The 23,081-nt window shown below is 48.5% G+C and overlaps 1 long non-coding RNA gene across 1 annotated transcript; it reads right to left on the bottom strand.

The window, feature by feature from the left end:
- Nucleotides 1–267: 267 nt before the first annotated feature.
- Nucleotides 268–22,442, bottom strand: LOC142586850 (uncharacterized). The gene is made up of 3 exons (XR_012829259.1): nt 22,381–22,442; nt 18,693–18,785; nt 268–405 (listed from the first exon to the last, which is right to left on the bottom strand). It is a non-coding gene; the product is annotated as an uncharacterized LOC142586850 (long non-coding RNA).
- Nucleotides 22,443–23,081: the final 639 nt, after the last annotated feature.

Genomic DNA, 23,081 nt, shown 5'->3' with positions numbered 1-23,081 from the left:
GGAGCTCGCCTCCTGAAATCATGGGTTCGCGGCACTGAGATGCTTTCATCTCGACTATTAGTGAGCCGATTTGAATATGTTTTACGGCAGAACGCTCCCTAGAGAACAAGTAACAACTTCCAGCGTATAACCAAAATCTTCTATGGCGCCTGGTGAGGGGCCCTATAAAAGAGTATTTCACGTTATAATCGCTTGAAATATGTGACACGCCAGCTTACAGGAAGATTTGCAGGAAGCACAGTTGTTTTCAATAAAAGTTTTTGTGCGTTTAATTACAATTATTTACGTTCTTTTGATCTACTACAATCGCTGGTCTCTTGCAAAAGGCATCGAATATAAAGTCACATTGCCAATTTCGACTTCCGACAGCACTTCTGCGAACCCAGAAGGTGCATTCCGTTAACTCTGCAATAAAGAAAGAAACATGAAAATATTGGCATAAGTAATGCTCGTTATAAAGCACCAGCCAGGAATAAGTCTTAGTATGAGACCGAATGAATAATTTCTGGGGTACTACAAGTATATAACAAATGCTTGCTACATATAACTACTGCGACATTTACCTTTATTTTAAGGGGACAGGGTAGGTCCTATTCTTGCAATGCATTTTAGGCTATGTTCGTGATCCTTTTTCTCATTATCTACTGGTGTTAGAACATTAACCTCGGTGACATTGTAATCAGCAATGTTAGGTAGTGTTACTGAACCAGGATTATATTTTTTAAGCATTAGTTTTTTTGTTTTCTTTTTTTTACTGGACCTACCACATTTTAGAGCCAAAATCTGCAGTAGATAGCCTGTAAACAAAAATCCCCTACAAGAATATTTTTAATCCTGGTTCAGTAGACTCTCTGTAATGTTTGCTCAATATCTGGAAAATATTATCTCCCTAGCCCTTGTAGTTTCTGAAAAAAAAAGGGTCAACTGCACCAAAATTTGGTGTTTTGAGATAATTGGCTTTGAAGTAGAAGAAAGAGCTTTATTGCAATATGGGACTTTAGAAACAAGTTCTGGCGCATTTTTTCAATAGCCACCAGCCTGTTAGTCCCCTCCATCGTCAACACCTCTTTTCTGTGCTAGCTGCCTTGTTTTCCGGACCTCCTTAGTGACCAGTCATGTAGCCCTCTCTGCAAAGTACAGTCGCCGCCGGTCAGCTTCGCGCAACCACTGGACTGTGAACCGTCCTGGAGAAACTCCGAATGACTTAAAAATGTCGGCTTGAGCAATACTGCGGTCATTAAAAGTTAGCACAGCATCCATTGTGCTATTTTCAGCGTCTTGAGGCCAAGAAAGACATTCTTCGGAGCGCGCTCCCATAAAACCTTGTTGAACGCCTCATCGCGTTCTGAGTTTTTCCATGGAGACATTTCTGGAGAAGTTCAGGCTTTGAGAGCTGCTGAAACACCGGTGTTCCGCTTCAAGCGTTCCGCCGAGCGCGAAAGCTTCGATGCAGACGCGCACGTGGTGGCCGCGGCGCCCACTCCTGGATTGTGTTGCAGACAATTCGGTCGTCCGCGAAAACACACCGAGGCACGAGCAAAACGCCGCGCGTTGCGAGTAATTCAGCTGCGTCTTAGGATTCGTTTGGCTAAGTGAAATACGCTAGCTAGGTTTTCACTGTTGCCAGATGAGTGACAGCCATTCCGCTAAACGTGACGAAGAATAGGCGGTGAAAAAAATTTTTTGTTTTTTAGTTTAGGAGAGGCACAGATCCCGAGCATGTGTCAAAGGGGGCGTGGCTGGATTCTGCCTAGGCTTCGAAAAATTTTGATTTCGAGATAAATATTTCGCGTGCGTGCGAATGAAACACCGGGCCATGTTAAGGAAAGAATAGAGATATTAAATTACACAAAAACAAAAAATTGATTTTTTTCGGAAACTTTGCCTACCCTGTTCAACACAATTTCTTTCTCAGAGCCACTAGTCCATGGTAAAACACCTAAATTAGGGGGTTCCCTCGCTGTGCATTTTCATCATGGATCAACAGCTAGCCCGTTCACATACTAGGATCCGGCGGTATTAGGCGTCCTTCGAAAGATTATTTGGTGGTAGTTTCTTCTAAAGCCGTCCCAGATACTCCAGTCTGTTTCTCAGGTGTGAATAAAAGTTGCGGCAAGGCGCCTTCAAAGCAGCGTGACTAAAGCTTGTTCATATAATTTTTATGGCCGCTGAATCTCCTATGGAACCACGAAATAGTTTTAGGTTCTCGCGCAAATAATTTACCGTTACATGCATGGCTTTACATTCAGGTTCATCTGAGCGCATTGGCGGTTACATTCGCTCAGCCACAGAACAAGAACGCGAATATGCGTGGGCGGAGTGCTTGAGCGCTGAGTCAGGGCAGCCAGTGACCGCGGATCCGGATCATGATACTGAAATTATTAGAAGAATAAGAATCGGCTGGAGAGCGTGTGGCAGGCATTCTCAGATCATGAATAGCAGGTTGCCGTTATCCCAAAGAGAAAGTTCTATAACAGCTGTTTCATACCGGTACTCACCTACGGGGATGAAACCTGGAGACTTACAAAAAGGGTTCTACTTAAATTGAGGATGACGCAACGACCTATGGAAAGAAGATTGATGGGTGTAACGTTAACGGATGAGAAAAGAACACATTGGGAGAGGGAAGAAACGCGAGTTAATGACATCTTAGTTGAAATCAACAAAAGAAATGGGCTTGGGCAGGACATGTAATGAAGCGGGAAGATAAGCGACGGTCATTAAGGGTTACGGACTGGATTCCAAGGGAAGGGACGCGTAGCAAGGGGCGGCAGAAAATTAGGTGGTCGCATGAGATTAAGAAGTTTGCAGGGACAACAAGGCCACAATTAGTACATGGTCGAGTTAGTTGGAGAAGTATGGGAGAAGCCTTTGCCGTGCAGTGCGCGTAACCAGGCTAATAATGATGATGATGATGCGTGCTGGACAATGAGAGGGCAAAGGAAGTGAAAGTCAACGATTTGCTCGATATGGTCACGAAACCGTGACAGCGCCAGGCCAAGCGGCAAAGATATACTTCCCTGAAAATCCACTAGGGTCATTTTATGCGAAACGCATCTAAATATTGAGCAGTAACAGCTATTAGTGTGAAGCAGTGTTTACCTCATCCACGACACGTCTCACAAAGCAGTTTTTTTTCGTTATATAGTCACGTCACAATATCATCATCATCAGCCTGGCTGCGCCCACTGCAGGGCAAAGGCCTCTCCAATACTTCAACTACCGCGGCCATGTGCTGATTGTGATCATGTTTTCCTTGCAAACTTCTTAATCTCATCAGCTCACCTAACCTTCTGTCGACCCCTGCTACGCTTCGCTTCTCTTGAAATCAAGTCTCTAACCCTTAATGACATTCGTTTATCTTCTCTCCTCATTACATGTCCTGCCCATGCCCATTTCTATTTCCTAATTTCTACTAAGATATCATTACCTCGCGTTTCTTCCCTCACCCAATCTCCCCTTTTCTTATCGCTTAACGTTACACTCATCATTCTTCTTTCCATAGCTCGTTGCATCGTGCTCAGTTTAAGTAAAACTCTTTTCGTAAGCCTCCAAGTTTCAGCCCCGTAGGTGAGTACTGGTAACACACAGCTGTTATACACTTTTCTCTTGAGAGATAATGGCAACCTGCTGTTCATGATCTGAGAATGCCTGCCGAACGCGTACCAGTCCATTCTTATTGTTCAGATTATTTCAGTCTCAAGATCCGGATCCGCTGTCACTACCTGCCCTAAGTAGATGTATTCCCTTACCACTTCCAGTGCCTCGCTACCTATCGTAAACTGCTGTTCTCTTCCGACACTGCTAAACATCACTTTAGTTTTCTGCAGATTAATTTTTTTAGACCCACTCTTCTGCTTTGCCTCTCCAGGTCCGTGAGCATGCATTGCAATTGGTCCCCTGAGTTGCTAAGCAAGTCAATATCATCAGCGAATCGCAAGTTACTAAGGTATTCTCCATTAACTCTTATCCCCAATCTTTCCCAATCCAGGTCTCTGAATACCTCCTGTAAACACGCTGTGAATAGCATTGGATAGATCGTATCTCCCTGCCTGCGCCTTTCTTTATTGGGATTTTGTTGCTTTCTTTATGGAGGACTACGGTGGCTGTGGAGCCGCTATACATATATTTGCATTCGGCTCGTCTACACCCTTATTCTGTAATGCCTCCATGACTGCTGAGGTTTCGACAGAGTCAAACGCATTCTCGTAATCAATGAAAGCTATATATAAGGGTTGGTTAGATTCCGCACATTTGTTTATTACCTGACTGATGGTGTGAATATGGCCTACTGTTGAGTAGCCTTTACGGAATCCTGCCTGGTCCTTTGGTTGGGAGAAGTCTAAGGTGTTCCTGATTCTATTTGCGATTACCTTAGTAAATATTTTGTAGGCAACAGACAGTAAGCTAATCGGTCTATAATTTTTCAAGCCCGTGGCGTCCCCTTTCTTATCGATTAGGCTTATGTTAGCGTTCTTCCAAGATTCCGGTACGCTCGAGGTCATGAGGCTTTGCGTATACGAGGCGGCCAGTTTTACTAGAACAATCTGCCCACCATCTTTCACCAGATCTGGTGTTAACTGATACTCCCCAGCTGCCTTCCCCCTTTCCATAGCCTCCAAGGCTTTCTTTACTTCTTCCGGCGTTAATTGCGGGATTTCAAATTCCTCTAGACTATTCTCTGTTCGATTATCGTCGTGGTGCCACTGGTACTGTATAAATCTCTATAGAACTCCTCAGCCACTTGAAATATCTCATCCATGTTAGTAATGATAAGCCGGATTTATCTCTTAATGCATACATCTGCTTCTTGCCAATTCCTAGTTTCGTCTTCCATATCCATATCCTTCCTATCCATATTATATTTCCTTATGTCAGGTGTTTTACTCTTGTTGATTAACTTCGAAAGTTCTGCCAGTTCTTTTCTAGCTGTTGGGTTAGAGGCTTTCATACATTGGCGTTTCTTGATCAGATCTTGCGTCTCCTGCGATAGCTTACTGGTATCCTGTCTAACGGAGTTACCACCGACTTCTATTGCACACATCCCTAATGATGCCCATAAGGTTGTCGTTCATTGCTTCAACACTAAGGTCCTCTTCCTGAGTTAAAGCCGAAAACCTGTTCTATAGCTTGATCTTCAATTCCTCTATTTTCCCTCTTAGCGCTAACTCATTGATCGGTTTCTCGTGTACCAGTTTCTCCGGTTCCCTCAAGTCTAGGCTAATTTGAGATCTTACCATCCTATGGTCACTACAGCGCACCTTGCCGATTATGTCCGCACCTTGTATAATGCCAGGGTTGGCGCAGAGTATAAAGTCTATTTCATATCTAGTCGCGCTATTCGGGCTCCTCCACGTCCACTTTCGGGTATCCCGCTTGCGGAAGATGGTATTCATTATCCGCAAATTATTCTGTTCTGCAAGCTCTACTAATAACTCTGCCTTGCTAGTCATAGAACCTATGCCATCTTCCTCCACTGACTTGTCTCCAGTCTGTTCCTTGCATACGCTGGCATTGATGTCGCCCATCAGTATAGTGTATTTTGTTTTGACTCTACCCATCGCCAAACCACGTCTAAAAGGAGCTTTCGACTTGCTGGTCACGATTACTGAATGTAGGCGCGTAGACCTGTAGGATCTTCAATTTCTACATCTTAAGTTTCACAACAAGAACTGCCACCCTCTCGTTAATGCTATAGACTTCCTGTATGTTACCAGCTATATCCTTATTATTCAGGAATCCGACTCCTAGTTATCCTCTCTCCACTAAGCCCCCGTAGGACAGGACGTGCCTGCTTTTTAGCACTATATATGCTGTATCTGTCTTCCTAACCCCACTCAGCCCTAGTATATCCCATTTAATGCCCGCTAATTCCTCCAATAGCACTGCTAGACTCACCTCCCGAGGTAACATTCTCGCGTTAAACGTTGCCAGGCTCAGATTGCAATGCTGGCCTGTCCGCATCCAGAGATTCTTAGCACCCTCTGCTGCATCTCAAGTTTTACCGCTGCCGTGGTCAGTTGCTTCTCTGCTGCTGGGGACTGAGGGTCGGGGTTTCATTGTAGTATGAATATAGGAGGTTGTGGCTAAGTACTGCACCAGGGTGGTCAATAATGCTCTGGTGAGGGAGTGCGTTACCGGTTCTGCTCACTGGGGTAAGGCCGCACTCCAGGCCTGCTTATACAATTTTATCTCCGCCACAAAAAACACAGTACTTCCCCAGCTCTCTGCCTTCCGCAACCCCAAATTTAAGCTTGCGGAAATCCAGGGTGTAGCGCGCTTTCGGCAATCGGCCACTCTGCTACCATTATGGTGAAGCAGGTCACCTATACTGAGGGTGCGCGTAACGCATAACGCATAACACATAAAACCATCCTTGTTTCGTCTGGGCGCATGTGCACCTCGGCAAGGTGAACGTCGCCGAGCTATTGCCGAGTATTGGCGAGCCATACGTGCTCGACTGTTTCGCGGCACCAGTGCCGCTATCCATCGCCTCGACGCTCTGCGTCTACAGGCCAACACTTGGCGTTCGCTTATGGCTTTGGGGGTATATTTACTAGGTCCCCAAGCACACGCCGGGAACACTAGGAGCAGCGACCGCCCGGTGTGGAGCCGCTGTTGAGCAATCAATAAAATATCCTCCTCCATGGATACGCCAGCCATCCACCGACGATTGCCTCTCACAGTCACATGGCGTCGACAAGAGAAGTGTTTGCGCTCCCGTGCCTTTTCAGGTTGAGAAGTACCCGGTGGTATGGGGACGGGTTTTGTGGCCTTCAACAACGTCTGATTGGTGCTCGAACCACGTTGACCATCGGAGAATGTTCGGCAGCGAAGATGAGGTGATGTAAAAAAGAAATTACTTAAGCTTAATTCACTATTACGGGTGAGCGATGCGCTCCAAGACACGAAATACACAAATGTTCAGCGTGCATGCCCCGACACGCAAGGGCAGAGAACAAGCGACCACATGTGGCGGCTCACTGGCTTGCACCTACCATCCACCATCCCGGCATCCTTCATTCCTCTTTCAGTAAAGGACCTTGCCAGGGCACGTCGGATCAACCTACATTGAGTGCCATCGGAGAGAAACCACTCATTTGCGTAGAGGAGTTGAATGTAGTACACGTCGGGTCAACCCACCAGGGTTGGGAGGGAACTACTCTTTGGCATAGAGGGTTTGAATGTAGGACAGAGGAGAGTAGGATTTGCACATTCCGCGCAGAATATGCTTACACACACCCAACGGACAAGTATTTCCTTGTTGACAAGCCTGACGATTAGGCACGCCGTGTCCCAGGCGTTTGGCATCTGTTCCATTCATTGCCGCACAAAGTTAACCGTAACACCGGTCACAGTCCTTGTGGACGCTGGCGCCGATTATTCTGAATGCCGCACTAGCTGTTGAATTGAGAAGTCGTGATACCATGGCAAAGACCAAGCCTCCGGACAGAAAATTGTCATCTCTTGACGCCAATTGGAAGATGGACAACCCCTATCCAAATTCGTGTGTCAATCGTACGATACCTTATCATTGTGTTACATGTGTGCTGCCGGAAAGCGTTGCTTGGGATGGATTTTCTTCGAAAGCATGGAGCTGGTATCGATCTTCGGGAGCTGATCATAACGTTTTCCGACAACTACGCCACGGTACTGCGAGATAGCGACACGTGCAAGACAGCACTGTGTGCATCACTGAAGGAAACCTGTCGGTGCTCTTCGCTCGACAGGTCTGCTTCGCCCTCGGTAATATTCAACTGAATAGCGGAATGCCAAAGCTTTTAGTTGCGAACATCAGCGGCGAGTACCAACACCTGGTAAAGCGAACGGACATTGCTCACTTTCCAGGGATCGGGGATGCCATAAGTTATACGCTTGCTGTGCTTTCTACAGCCATCAAGAGTGACACCGTGGTTGTTAGTAGAGTCGCCATAAACCTGGATCTGTCAGCCACACAGAAAGAGCGCATGCGAAGCATTCTATGCAGTTTCAGTGCCTGTTTGCACCCATGTAAGAAGTAAAACAGACCCCCACCGCAAATCACGGCATTATAACGGACACAAACGAACTCGGTAGGCGTCCGTGAGGACGCCTACCGAGTGTCACAAAAGGATCAAGAGACGATTCGTTCTCAAGTTGAACAAATGCTTCACGACAACGTGAATCAACCATCCCTTAGCCCGTTTGTGTCTCCCGTTGTAGTTGTGAAAAAGAATGACGGGGCTTTTAGGTTTTGTGCGGATTATCGCAAACTGAACAAGGGGGGCGAAAAATGATGTCTACCGTCTTCCCCGTATATACGAATCTTCAGACCGCCTCCATGCGACCGGATACTGGCAGATCGAAGTTGACGAACGTGATAGCGAAAAGACTGCGCTCGTAACTCCTGACGGCCAATGCAAGTTTAAGGTGCTGCCCTGGGAATATGCTCAGCAGCCACGGCCGTTCAAATGGTGATGGACACCGAGCTGTCACCTCTGATGTGAAAATGATGTCTAGTCTATTTGGACCACGTTGTTGTTTTCACGCTATAGCGTTAAGGGCCCCATATCCCAGAAATCCATTTCGGCGCCCCATGTCCCGCGTCGACCTGGTTTGAGCAGAAATCATTCCGCACGAAGCATACCCAACCACGCAAACCATCCTTGTAGCGCAAAGACGTTACTGAACTTACAGAAATTCTAATAAAATGCGTCCGAAAAATCGTAAATTACGACGTAGACACAACGTAGACGTGATACCGTCGGATTGTATTTGAATATACGAGAAAACGTATATTCTGTTACGCGGGAACTCAACAAAAATTGGAGGACGCTTAAGCTTTGCCTTCAAGAGTGGAACGCGAGAGCGTTCCTGTCGACCCGCCAAGTAGTGTAAGACAATGCGCTAAGACGCAGTGATCATTTATGAGACGCCCCGCATCGGACTTTGCACCCACCAATCACGCGGTGAGCGCCGAGCAACGCAGTGTTCGGCGTGGCAACGAAACGTGCGCCTGAGCAAGCGGAACGAACCAAAGAACTCGGTGTCTCGGAGGGAGAAACGGTCCATGCGAGCCAAACGTCGTCATCGGCCGGAGGCGCCACCTGCTGCCGTAGTGACTGGCCGCACTCTGTATGGGCTCCGCATTTCGAACCATCAACGAGCGGTTCCCCTGCCTTCTCACCACTGAAAATACCATCAAACGACGCAGCTCGGCGAGCGGCATCGATCGAGCCCAATTTCTCCAAGATCTGGTGAGATCCTCACATTTTATTGACTTTGGAAGTTCTGGACCACCGACGCCGCCGCGCTGGGCCTTACCTGCGTTCACCTCGCCAGCCTAGACGCGGGCGCGCGTCCTCTCCAACGCCCATTTACTCCGCTCAGATGGAGACCGACGACACCCGCTCCCCTGACACGATGGACGCCGGCGCTTCGTCCGGTCAGGCCGAGGACGACACCAACTGGTTTCTCGTTGCTCGGAAAAAGAAACGCTTAGCAGAAGCTACTGCGAACTTGCCACCTCCTCCGACACCCGAAGCACCGCGCAAGAGGAACTCGCGACTCCCGCCACTGCCTGTCGACGACTACAAGATTGTGTTCCGCCCGAGAGACGGCCTGAACCTCGGTGCGTGGCCTCATACTTCTGTTGCCCGAGCCATCGGCATAGCAGCGGGGCTGGACAGCGCCGTGCTCAACGAGCTCATCATTCGTATCCGCACTGAACAAAACCTTGCGGTGCTCAGCACACCGGACGAGAACCTCGCGGCACGGCTGCAGAAAGTTCGATTCATCTCCATGGGCGTCACTCAACACGCCGTGCAAGCGTACGTAGCCGCCCCAGACAACTCCTGCAAGGGTGTAGTCTCAGGCCTTCAGCCCAACACCACTACGACGACGCTGCTAGAAAACCTCCGCTGCTCAGAAGCCCCTGTCTTACACGCTCGCATGATGGGACCTACGAAAACGGCCCTGTTCACATTCTCCGGCACCCACGTACCCCGCTACGTCCGTATGTACGGAGCAGAACTCCGGTGTCACGTATACCGACCGCGCCATCAGGTGTGTAGCTTGTGCTTGTCGATGGGCCATCGGGCGGACGTTTGTCCCACGCCCGACAAACCCCGTTGCCCGGCGTGTGGCATTTCAAACCCGCCGAAGGAACATGAGTGCACACCTAAATGTATTCACTGCAACGGCGCTCATCCCGCCACTGACCCTCGCTGTCCATCGCGTCAACTGCCGCAACGCAACAAATCGCGCGTACTTCATGAAAAAAAAAACATAAGGACGAGCGCCCCCCGCTCGGATCAGCGCAAGGCCAGCATGGGACGACGACTCAGCAGAGCGCTCTGGAAACTATGACCCAAGTAGCAACGACACCGGTGAACTCGGCGGAGAACCCCTGGACTAAAGGACGCAGCCGCAGTCGCGGATCACCCGGGGATCGTCGCCAGACTGACAGGAGTCGTTCCAAGGGCCACTCCAAGGGCCGGACTCCCAGTACCAGCCGTTCGAGGGACCGCGGCCATAAAGGAGATGGATCTGCCAAGAAGGAGCAAGCGGTAAGCTGGGCAGCGCAATTCCCACCTCTGTCTCCCTCTCCACATCTCCACACCCCTTCAGTCACACAACACGTTAAACCTAAACCCACGCCGCAACCCATGGTGACCGACAATGAGCCGCATCTTAATGACTCTGCACAAACCTCTCGCACCAACTACTGTACGCAACAAGCACTGAACGAAATGGCCGTCTCTCTAAAGACAGAATTGGTTGCCATAATGCGGGCAGAAATGCAAAAAATGAAGGAGCTCATTATGGCTGAAGTCACAGCGCCACTTCTAATACAACAGGCCCTGTAACCTGCTGTCCAGCAGATAGTGGCCGATATTAAACAACAAATAGCGGCTTCACTAGGCCAAATTTCGATCCCACCGCCTTCATCCAAACGCTCCCTGTCCCCTTCACGTGAAACACAAAGATCACATCCTTACCTTCGTCCTGCCCGATTACCGTCACCGGACCGAAAACCCGCCTCACTGGGCCCGGAACACTCACTTCCCGGCACCTCCCAGGCCGATGAGCCGCCACCCGGACAGTCTCCGGGTATAAAACACAAACAAATAATACTTGATCATGGCCAGCAACCGTAAAGGGACACGCGCTACCCCCAACCCCTAAGCGTGTGGCAATGGAATTGCAGGGGCTACCGCCGGAAACGCGGATCCCTTACGCAATTTATTGCCACACAGCCCCATCCCCCCGATGTAATAGCGTTGCAGGAAGTGCATTGTACTCCTACACTTCCCGGCTACAACACAGACACAGACACAATAAATAGCAACACACCACACCTCACAGCCACTTTAGTGTCCAAACATTTGACCGTTATCGAACACACCCTCGAAACTTCACCCATACCACATGTACTTCTCGAATTGGTCCCGTGCTCTCGCTCCCATAGCAGCCTGTTTGTGCTTAATATCTACAGCGCACCTAATGCGAGGAAGCATGAGTTCGGACATCTTTTTGCACATCTATGCAAGGTGGCTAAACAGATGGTCATTGTAGGCGACTTCAATGCCCCGCACCCGGCCTGGGGTTACCAAACAGAAACACCGAAAGGACGCCGGCTTGCTCAAGTTCTTGCGTTACATCGCATGACTCTGCTGACAGAACCAGATCAGCCAACACGATTAGGCAACAGCGTAAGCCGAGACACGTGCCCTGATCTCACCATGGTGAGAGGGGTAGGTCAACACTCTTGGCGCAATCTCGTGGAGAACTTGGGCAGCGACCATTACATTCTAGCTACTGAACTGCAGGTACAGCCAACACGCACTCCTGAACGTACTGTTAAGCTAATCAATTGGGATAAATTTAGGCGTAATCGGTCCTCCCTAGCTCCTCAGGACACCCTCTCACTTCAGGAGTGGATCAAACAACTCCAAACTTATCTAAAAAGGGCAACTCAACACATCACTGCGACAACAGAGACACCCGATGTGGATCTCCATTTGCTCCATCTCTGGGAGGCCCGTAGAGGCCTGACCCGGCGGTGGCGCCGGCAAAAACATAATCGGAAACTTCGTCTGCGCATTGCCCGCCTAACTACGGAGGCAGATGACTACGCGAACACCCTCACTAATAACAATTGGCACAGCCTTTGCGATCGCCTCAGCGGCACGCTAAGCTCACCTCGGACCTGGTCGCTACTCCGCGCATTATTAAACCCTACGCAAACCAAAATACACACTAGCAACAGAGTCCGCACCATCCTCCAGAAATCAGGCCTCGATGACACTACTCTACTTCACACTCTACAGCAACGCTACATTGCTACAGGCACCCGCCCCACCTACAGAGACTACCCACACATAGACGCCACCTCCCTAGACGCCGATATTACAGAAGCCGAGGTTAGGGCGGCCTTACAGGGTATTAGGCGCAACACTGCACCCGGGGCTGATGGGATTCAATACACACTCCTACGCAACCTAGATGATGGGGCCATTAAAGACTTAACTGCATTCTACAATGACCACTGGAGGAATGGCAAGCTTCCACAGGAATGGCGCCATGCGGAAATCATGCTAATTCCTAAGCAAGGCAAGCCACTGTCCCTCCAGAATCTCCGACCTATATCCTTAACTTCATGTGTAGGTAAACTCTTCGAGCGCGTTGTACTTTCGCGGCTACAACCCTTCCTCGAAGACAGCCAATTCTTTGCGGATACACTCTTCGGCTACCACCCTAACCTCACTGCGCAAGACATTTTGCTGCAGCTTAAGGAGGACGTTGTGGATGGCCCCACTACGGCACAAACCAGAGCTATTCTGGCCCTGGACCTCGAAGGGGCTTTCGACAACGTCTCCCACGATCTAATTCTCGACAATCTGGCTTCTTGCCAATGCGGCACACGTACCTATAACTATGTCAGAGCTTTCCTGTCGGACCGCACAGCCACTATTGGCATAGGAGAGCTCCGGTCGGACGTCATCGCACTCACAGGTAGAGGAACACCACAGGGCTCGATCTTATCGCCCACTCTCTTCAACGTGGCTATGGCTAAGCTGCCCCCCTTACTAGACCAGATACCCACCATCCGGCACGCTCTCTATGCCGACGACGTTACGATCTGGGCAACCCAGGGATCCGACGGGGCCATCCAGGATGCTCTCCAGGAAGCTGTACGTGTTGTGCAGAACTATGCAGCTACGGGAGGCCTTTCCTGTGCAGCCGAAAAGTCCGAATTGCTCCTCGTGCACAGGCGGCGCCATAGAACCGACGAATCCCCTAATATCTCCCTGTTGTTACACGGCAGCCCCATCCCTCAGGTAGCTAGACTCCGCATCTTGGGCTTCTACATTCAGTCGGATGGCAAAGCCTCGCACACTACGCACCTTTTGGGTCAGCAGATAGCACAAGTCATACATATGAAAAACCGCATTACTAATCGTAGAAGAGGCCTTCGCGAGAAAGACGTCCTTCACATAGTACAGGCTCTGATAATCAGCCGGCTCACATATCACCTCCCCTATCACAATCTCACCCTCACTCAAACTCAGAAGATGGACGCCCTTCTGCGGAAGGCAGTGAAAGCGGCTCTTGGGCTGCCTCCACATGCTTCCACAAAACGGCTTCTTCAGCTTGGTATCCACAACACCGTAGGCGAGCTTTTGGAGGCTCATCGCAATGGTCAGCTCCAACGTCTCAGACGCAGTCGTCAGGGCTGCGCTATACTTTCTCGCCTTGGCTACCCTGTCCCTGAGACACCCACACACGTCCCACAATATCGCCTCGCTCCTGCTCTACGCGCTAGCATACAAGTAGCTCCAATTCCCCGCAATATGCATCCCGAGCGACACGCCGGCCGTAGACGCGCCCGAACTCAGGCCCTGGCACGCATTTTTGGAGACCGCACCACAATTAAACCGGTTTTGTACACGGACGCGGCCCGCTACCCAGAGAGGCGGGCCATGTGTTTAGCTGTAACTGACAATACAGACGTGCGTAGGGTGTGTGCCACAGTTCTAACAACGCACAGCTGCTCAGCAGAGGAAGGGGCAATAGCCCTGGCCATTGTCCATGCCTCGACCCTCTCCGCACAGGACACCCCCATCACCATAGTGACAGACTCGCAGGCTGCCTGCCGGGCCTTCGCGCAAGGACTCGTGACTGCACACACACATCGAATTCTCTCCTCTGTCCCCCCTCCCACGTTACACAGGGTGCGCATCGTCTGGACTCCTGGACACGCCTCTCTCCATGGTAATGAACGCGTTAATGCGGTAGCCCGAGGTCTGACTGGCCGGGCACCATCGGAAGAGCTGTCCAACCCAGACGACGCACCGCCAGAGCCCCTACAGTACACTGAGACGCTCGAGTACTACCGACAAAGTCGCCATAACTATCCCCCTCCTCATCATTCGCTTAATAGAGCAGATGCCGCGGCCTGGCGGCAACTGCAGACCAATTCATTTCCTTGTCTGCACATGCTACATATCTTTCATCCCACCCTGTACCCTTCCTATTGTCCCCACTGTGGGGCCAAACCCACGGTGTATCACTCCATATGGGAATGCCCTAACCCTTCAGGTGTTCCTCCTATACCCAACCCTACCCTTTCCTCTTGGGAGTCTGCGCTGCTCAGCACAAGCCAGCAGGACCAGCAACGGCTGATCCAGCGGGCTCGCGAAGTCGCGCATGGCAATGGAGCCCTGGAATGAAGGCCCCACTCATCGAGGAAATTTTCTACTCGCTTTATGAAATAAATGTTTATTCTCTCTCTCTCGTCATCGGCCCGGACAGCCGGGCCGCGACGCGCCATGAACGCCGACGCGATCATGGGGCTGACGCCTCGATGGGATCGTCCTCTATCTCGCTTGGGAGCACCACGCAGACGCATTACTCCTCGGAAGCAGCTCGGCACACATCGCAGGGCACGCTTTCCCACCAAACGCGCTACGGCGCCGCAATCACGTCAGGGGCGTCCCGCATCGGACGCTGCACCTAGGAATCGCGCCGTGAGCGGAGAGATGAAGATATTGATCTAAGGAAAGGAAGGACGCTTGATTATGCTACCCGTGAGGGAAGTGAAAAGAGGAGCCGCGTCGCCTAAACACGAGGGTTCGAGTCACGCACGCTAGGAGTTGGAAGGGGAGAGAGCGAGAAAACTTATTAAACGCAAGGCTAGTGGGGCATCCTCGCACAGATCTCCGCAAGGCCCGAAGGGGAGAAACCATAAGTCTTTTTTTCCAGTGATTCTGAGAAGCCGGCGAGTGGCGCGCCACGTGTCGGGGCAGCGCCGCACATTTCGAAGAGGAGGTCTTTTGTGTTTGCCGCAAGATGGCTCTGCGTGTGCGCAAAGCGCAGAAGAAATGTAGGGGAAACGTACTTCGCTACTCGTGTAACTGCTACTTCTGTAAGTTACATGCACATAATTACCGATATACACCGCAGTATAACTTTCTACTGCACGTTTCTAAGGCAACACCGCATTCACTAGAGGCACTTTTTCACCGCCTTGAACAATCCAACTCGTGGCTGAGTGGGTTCGAACGAATACATGCTGCCTACTCCAAAGACAACTCAATAGCTACAATTGTGGAATGCTCGATCATCACCGCATGGCACGGCGCATGGCACGGTGACAGGGAGGAATGCGAGGCAAGTGTGTCCATAGTGGATATCGTGGGGCAACTGCAAGAACTGCTGCACGGAAAGGGACCGTCCCAGGAAGACGACCTGATGGAAGGACTGAGCCCTTCGCGTGCTCTAGTCGTCGAATTATGCGGCACCTGACTGCGTTTCTTGACTGGCGCCGAGGAATTCAAGTGGTGGACGAGCACCTGTATTCGCTTGTTTTTACGAGGACCGCGATGTTACCAATGTCATGTTTAATCTAGCGCTCTCACCATTTAAACGTACTGTCTTCATTTTTACAATCTGCCAGTTAATTTATGTAATAACTTAATATGCCCTATGAAAGAAACCCGTGGCTGAGTGGTAGCGTCTCCGTCTCACAGTCCGGAGACCCTGGTTCGATTCCCAACCAGCCGATTTTGCAATTTGTTTTTGTTTATAAAGTGCCTCGCGGGATTTGTTGCTTACGTCCAACGCCGACGACACCGGCTTTTCTGCGACACGAGCTTCTTACCGCTGTCGCGTTAAAATGCCTTTTCCAGCATTTATACCATTCGTAGAGCGGCGGGCCCTGTTCCTTGCAACACCGCCCAGAAGACGCTCGCCTCCGTGCATCCCCTGCCCACGCAACGGACCGCGTTTCTACCAGAAACCTCGCCTTCGTGCCTAGCGTTCACTGCTGCCGTTTGCTAATAAGCATTGCGATTATATAAGTTAGAGTTGCCAGGAAGCGTGAGAAACAGTCAGGGATCTTTGAATGCTATCGCGTTCCACTCTTAAAGGCGTAGCTTAAGCGTCCTCAAAATTTTTTCTCGGACGTTTGAACAACACTTGCAGTGCCTTCAACCCGTTTTTCTTGCAATTCGCTCTACAGGCCTATCACTGAAAGCCTAGAAATATCATTTTGGTTGTCAGGAGCTGAAGTTCCTCGGCCACGTTGTTAGTCACGATGGTATTCGGCCAGACCCAGAAAATAGCATGTCTGTTGCCGCGTTTCCACCACCAGCCAAAAAACGGGACGCCTGCCGCTTCTTGGGCCCCTGCGCATATTACACATGCTTTGTGGAGAATTTTTCCAAAGTCTCACAACGCCTTATTTGGTTAACCCTGATTCGTTTAGACACCACCCTTACACGGACACTTTGATGAAGAGGCCCACATTGAACTATACATTGATGCTAGCAACATCGACGTTGATGCAGTCCTCATGTAGGGGCAAGGTGGCGTTGAAAGTGCTATTGCTTATTCTAGCCGGACTTTAACTTCTGTAGAAACGAACTACTCTACCAATGGAATGAAATTCTTGTCTGTCGTTTGTGTGTTAGCTAACTTCCGGTCACATTTACACGGCCTTCAAATCAGAGTGGTTACCGACCAGCCTGTCCTATGTTGGCTTGCCAATCTCAAAGACCCTTCAGGGCCTCTCACCAGGTGGAGCCTATACGTCTTTAGGAATTTGATGTAACAATCGTCTACGAGTCTGGCCGGAAGCACGCTGGTGCTGACTGTCTTTGGCGCGCTCCACTTGCAATATTGCCAAGTGATACCCATGACGACGGTCGCTTCCTTTGCGCTCTCAATCTGTCTGACATGGCTCAACAACAGGAGGACGATTTAGAACTCAGACAACTTATCGACTATCTTGAAGGCCGAAGTTCCCAGTCTCGACGAACATTCGCATTTTCACCATCTTCGTTCTGTCTTCGCAGCAATGTCTTTTACAAAAAAAAAACACACCGGTGACTGAATCACCTCCTTGTTCCATCCGCTCTGCGTGCCGATATTCTGTCGCCTACCACGAATAAATCTTTTTGGCTAGTTGGGTTTCGCGCCTACCTTGGGCCGTGTTCGTCAAAGCGACTGCTGGACTAAACTCGCCCCGAAAATCAAGAATACGTAAAAACTTGTGACATTACGTGAAAAGTGACGTGACTGACAGCGCCGAAAACCTCCACATATGCGCCCAGCCGGTTACATTAAGCCTGTTACACCGCCAACACAACCATTTCAAAAGATCGTCATGGACTTGCTTTTGATGGCTTTTTTGTGTCTTTTGCTGGCAATCACTAGATCGTGGTTGCGACTGGTTATTTGTCGCAATACTGCAAAACTAGACCGCTTCAGCGCGCCACTGTCACTGATGTTGAGCATGTTTCCATCCGCGACATCCTCCTGGGGCATGATGCACCAGAAGTAGTCATAAGAAATTGTAGTACAGCTTTCAGTGCAAAGATGATACAAGACATCATGACGCTTAGTGGAGCAGCTCATCGCCGAGGGTCTGCATACGATCCTCAGACCAAAAGTCTTACGGAGAGCTTAAAGAAGGCAATTGATGATATTCTTATTATGTATGTCGACAGACACCACACGAAATGAGACCATGCCATATCTCGTAACTTGAATATATATATATATATATATATATATATATATATATATATATATATATATATATATATATATATATATATATATATATATATATGTGAACGAGAACAAAGGGCGTTGACCAAGCGGCCCGATTTTTATTGGTTACAACCATAAGAAGCCAACAAAGTTGTTTTTTCGTGCACTTTCATTTGCAACAATTCATGGTTTTTATATTTATTTATTAAGCACAAGTAATTTCCCCTATGTTGTCCTTGCTGTCAGTTTTTGTTTGCTTCTTATGATTATAACCATATATATATATATATATATATAGTCAAGTTGCGACATTCCCCAATGCAGTGTTTAGGCAGAAGCTACAGCCAATTTCCGATGACCATCACATGTGAAATTCATATAAAGGTTAGTAATTGCACTCCAGAGCCCCTGAAGATCATTTTGGGTACACCAGGGTACGTGTGATATGTACACTTGGTCTATTTGGAGGGTGTCGAATAAACAATGCTGCAAATTGCAAGAAAAATTGTTAACACATCTTAATTAACTGCACACATCAGACATGAGAAGAACCTCGAGAAAAAAATCACACATGAGAACACTTATAATCCAATCTACGGCTATTTCGCTTATTACAGCCATTTTCTCCGCCCTTAGATCGTAATTTTGCTTACGTCCATATGGAGGCATCTTTCCCAGAATGATGCAGTGCTCGTTGGCGTGCAAAGATGGAAAACCCTCCATTCCGTATGGCAGTGAGTCCCATGCTGAAAGGCACAAGGAAAGGGTATTACTTTATATCCCGCTATACAGCTCTACGATGATTCGCGCACTAGTCGCCAACCAAGCATCATGTCGGGCGCTCAATTTGCGGCCGTAGTGGCGCAATGTTAAGATGGGTGCGAATTGAAAGTGCGTTCATGCACCAAGCCTTCAGCAGTGCACTCCCTGGGTGGCGCGTTTGTGCGCCAATAGACCAGTGCAGAAACTTGTGCACCTTGAAGTGCCGTTCGCGGTTTTAGCATGCACAAATGCATGCAATACATTTATCACTGCTTTACTACCCAGAGGCACTATTTGCTCTTCGTAGGCTACTCAGTGTTGTGAATAATTTACAACTCTTGTCGCATTACTGGCCTATTTTTCACACTATAGCTCATACGGGTGTGCATACCCATGAGCGCAGCTTCTTGAGTTCCGCTTCCCCTCCGAGCAAGCAACTCCTGTTAAGCCACCCCTTAGCGCCTACACGTGCTGCAAGCCTAGTAAATATTCTGTACAATCAGTTTCGATGACTTTCTCGTCTAGCAGCGATACTCGGCCCTGCACCTCGGTGTAAGCCCTGCTCAACCCAGTCGTCGGTCGTATAAATGCGCCCACTCACCGGAGAGCCGATCCGTGCGAGCAGTCTGCGGGTTTGCATCATTCGATGCCTACGTGCTCGCATACAGTTCTTCCCTCTGGCCTTATTCATGCTGCGGATTGCACCGCTGAAGCTTTGCCGTGATTGCGGTGCCCCACTTTTGAAACCGAAATAAAACGAGCAACCAGGAGCCAAGCAACTGAGTATTTAATCTTCACAAGGGTGCACCGTCCCACAGAAACACAGGATAAATTCCCTGCATTCTCTTCTTTTCACGACTCATCTCCATATGATATTTACTTTGCACGGTAACAGTAGACTGTATTATTCTTGCGTTTGGTCCGTGTCTGCCTAACTACTTTATTTTTGTTTTATTGATCACAAGTGGTTCACAGCTACGAGCACTCATTTCATCACACAAGGAAAAGAGCTCTTCTTTTGCAAGTGGGCATATTTTCAAAGGAAATTTCTCATCTTTGACAGCTTACGCTCTTCGTAATTGGCTTGGATGCCTCCACGCCATAGTTGTTGCCCGGATTAACCACTCGGCATGTCAGATTAGAAGAACACTAGAACCAAAAATACATCTTAACAAGCCGCATGAATAGCAACGAAGTTAAGCAACCCAAAATGCCAGAAGCCACCGATGTCGAACCACTTCGACAATCAGCGCCACGAAAAATGGCGGCGCATCGTTCCCCACCGTCTTTAGCAGTGTGCGCTGTTCCGGAGATGCTTGAGAATGGAAGGCTTGGGAACACAAAATTCCGGAAAGCAGCATGCGCGGCAGAGGCGTTCCAACCTTTCGTTCGCACTGTCCTTTGACACCACCAATTAAAACTCAGTTTGCTAAGAAGCGTACATAGAAATTAGACAGAGGGAGCGCACTACCAAACTAATCTTGCCCGCAGCGGAAAACGCCCAGCGGCGATGACGACGCTACTTTTCTGTCCTGTCCTGTCCAGGCACACGTCTCGCGGCCATAACGCAGGGTCTGCTGCAATATTAATTATGCGCTAGCATTAGCCGTGTCAAAGTGGAAAATAAAGGCTAGGTGCGTGAAGTTTGTCAGGATGGTCACGTGGTAGAGAACTGATGGGAGAGATTTGAAGAACGTGTATGTGCGTATGTGTATTTGGAGATACATGTGTGCATTTACGTATGAGGGCGAATCCGAAAGTCCATGCCCCTATTTCTTGAGCTAAATTAGGGCTACTACGAAGTCAACTTATCCATTCTCAACGGTGGACTCTTCTTGGACAGACCCAGTCTTATCTGCGTGTAGCTCTGCGGCGCGGCTCTGTATTCAATTGTTGAAGATGGCGCTAGTACTTCACACGTTGATGGCGTACCATCAACGAAGTGTAATTCGTTTTCTGTGGAGCAAGGGATGAATGGCCATCGAAATCTACAAGGAAATGTAGCCCATGTATGGGGAAAGGTGATGGGAAAGCACCGAGTAAGACCTCCGCGGAAGACACAAGGAGCAAAGCTCCCCTGAAGAGTCAGCCCCAGCCGTAGAAAAACACAATTACTATAGCTCAACAAAGTTTTCACTCGCTCGCTCACTCACTAACTCACTCACTCACTCACTCAATTTCATTTCGAGAAGTGTAAGGCGGTGGTGTTGTAAATTCGCAAAAGGCCGTGAACACTCACTACAAAGGGTGCTCGGAGAGGCCGCGTGCGTCGCTGACTCACAAGTGACGGTATGTACATCTCAAATTTGGTACTGCGATGGGACAAATCTCTGAACCAGCGCGGGGACTATGCGGGAAAATAGTGTAAGGTACGTTGAATAGTAGCTATATTTGTGATTACCTGTATGTACCTTATTTTGGCTAATAAAAAGCAGGAGCAAGGACTTTCTCAAACGCCCTCGTATGATGCATGCACGTATGTATGTATGTATGTATGTATGTATGTATGTATGTATGTATGTATGTATGTATGTATGTATGTATGTATGTATGTATGTATGTATGTATGTATGTATGTATGTATGTATGTATGTATGTATGTATGTATGTATGTATGTATGTATGTATGTATGTATGTATGTATAAATATAGTGCAACTGACAGTGGTATGGGCAAGGCCACCGTCAGTTGCACCTCGTTCCTTGAAAAGACAGGACATGGGATTGAGCTGCTGAACAATACTTTGCAATGCGGTGAACGCGGTGTAAACGAAGACTCTGGGTTGCCAAAGATGTGTGAGGTAATTCTAACTCATTTCTCTCGCAATTACTACTGCATTGCCTCCTAACTATTCTTTAAAGCGAACAGCGCTAAGAACGCGAATAAACAGAAATGCGCTTTTAAACTAATGCCAACTAGCTCACCAACGCGCGTTCTAGCTATACTATAGCGACGGACCTGACCCGGCAATAAAAAAAAAGCTACGTGGCCGGCGCCTACTTGCGACATGTAAATTTTGAAACTTGTAATAACCTGAAAGCGCGGGGAGAGGGATTAGGATAATAGCAGGCATATTTTTAGAGCTTTTCCTCAACCCATGACCGTTCAGGCATTCATACGCACTTTGTTAACCATGATTGCACAAGCAACGCAGTGTTTTAGACAGGAGTTACTTTTTTCCAGGGACTTTGGTGTTGCCTACTTCGCTTGCTTCAGAGCTTACGTGTAAAAACGTGAATGTGCTTGAACCATCTTGCATCCATTCCAGCATCACAATACTTCCAACGGTATGGGATTGTTGAGTGAAACATGTTGGTGAGCACATCTTTCTTGGGCATCAAAACAAACTAGCCAACGTCCACAGTTGGTTGCAGCACTGACAGCGAGCCGCTTTCTATTATGATACCGACATCACAAATTTTACGAATGCCCTTCGTGATTATTGCTGCTTGTTTTTCAATTCGTGCATTTTTATTATTTTAGGTGGAGAGCATTTATTTCGTGTTTAGTAACGAATGATGGTACAGATAATTAGTATACGCTCAGAAGTATGGTGATGAAAATTCTCTGATATCTCACCATCTTTGACAAGGAGTCGGTCACCGTAGTAGTCCGCAGTGTAGAACCTTAGGTCAAATTTCCTGAAAGAGTGATCATATAGGTTAAAGATCGTGCAGATTTACTACAAGACTCTTATCTGCATTGTGGCATACTCCTGCATCCTTTTAAAAGAATAGGAACCCACAAATGGCCCGCAAGATTGCCGCTCGACAGGCCGCTCCAGACACTTTGCGTGTACTGAAGAGCTTTTTCGCGCTATGGAAAAACACTTTTATAGAGCCCGTGTTGAGCAACAGAAAGCTGTAGAGGGAGTTTTTCATGTCGCTGTACAATTTTTTCATTTACCTTTTTCATGTAAATATTATATTTGAGAAGTTGATTTATTATGATATAATTATGATATAATTATGCACAATGAAAAAAATATAATTTGAGTATCTCCAAGCGAGGGAAAACAACATTACATTGGTTTGGCCCAGTTACGGGGTATTCGCATTTTTTTATGCTCTGGCTAAAGTTAGCTTCGACACTGTCTATTCATGCTTGTTTCTAATAAACTCCAGTTGAAATTTCTTAACGCTTCTTTTTTTTCCCCGTATCAACATTCGCGTTGGTTACATTATTACAAAATACCACCTAGCCCGGTCTCACAGCTTGAAATTTGAGGGTAGGTTAACTTGAAATTTAGGGGTGGGCCAAATTAAATTAGGGGCGGGCCG

The sequence above is a fragment of the Dermacentor variabilis genome, chromosome 7, assembly GCF_050947875.1.
Source record: "Dermacentor variabilis isolate Ectoservices chromosome 7, ASM5094787v1, whole genome shotgun sequence".
Lineage (NCBI taxonomy): Eukaryota > Metazoa > Arthropoda > Arachnida > Ixodida > Ixodidae > Dermacentor > Dermacentor variabilis.
The sequence above is the reverse complement of the archived record's forward strand: the minus strand, read 5'-3'. Positions and strand labels throughout refer to the sequence as shown.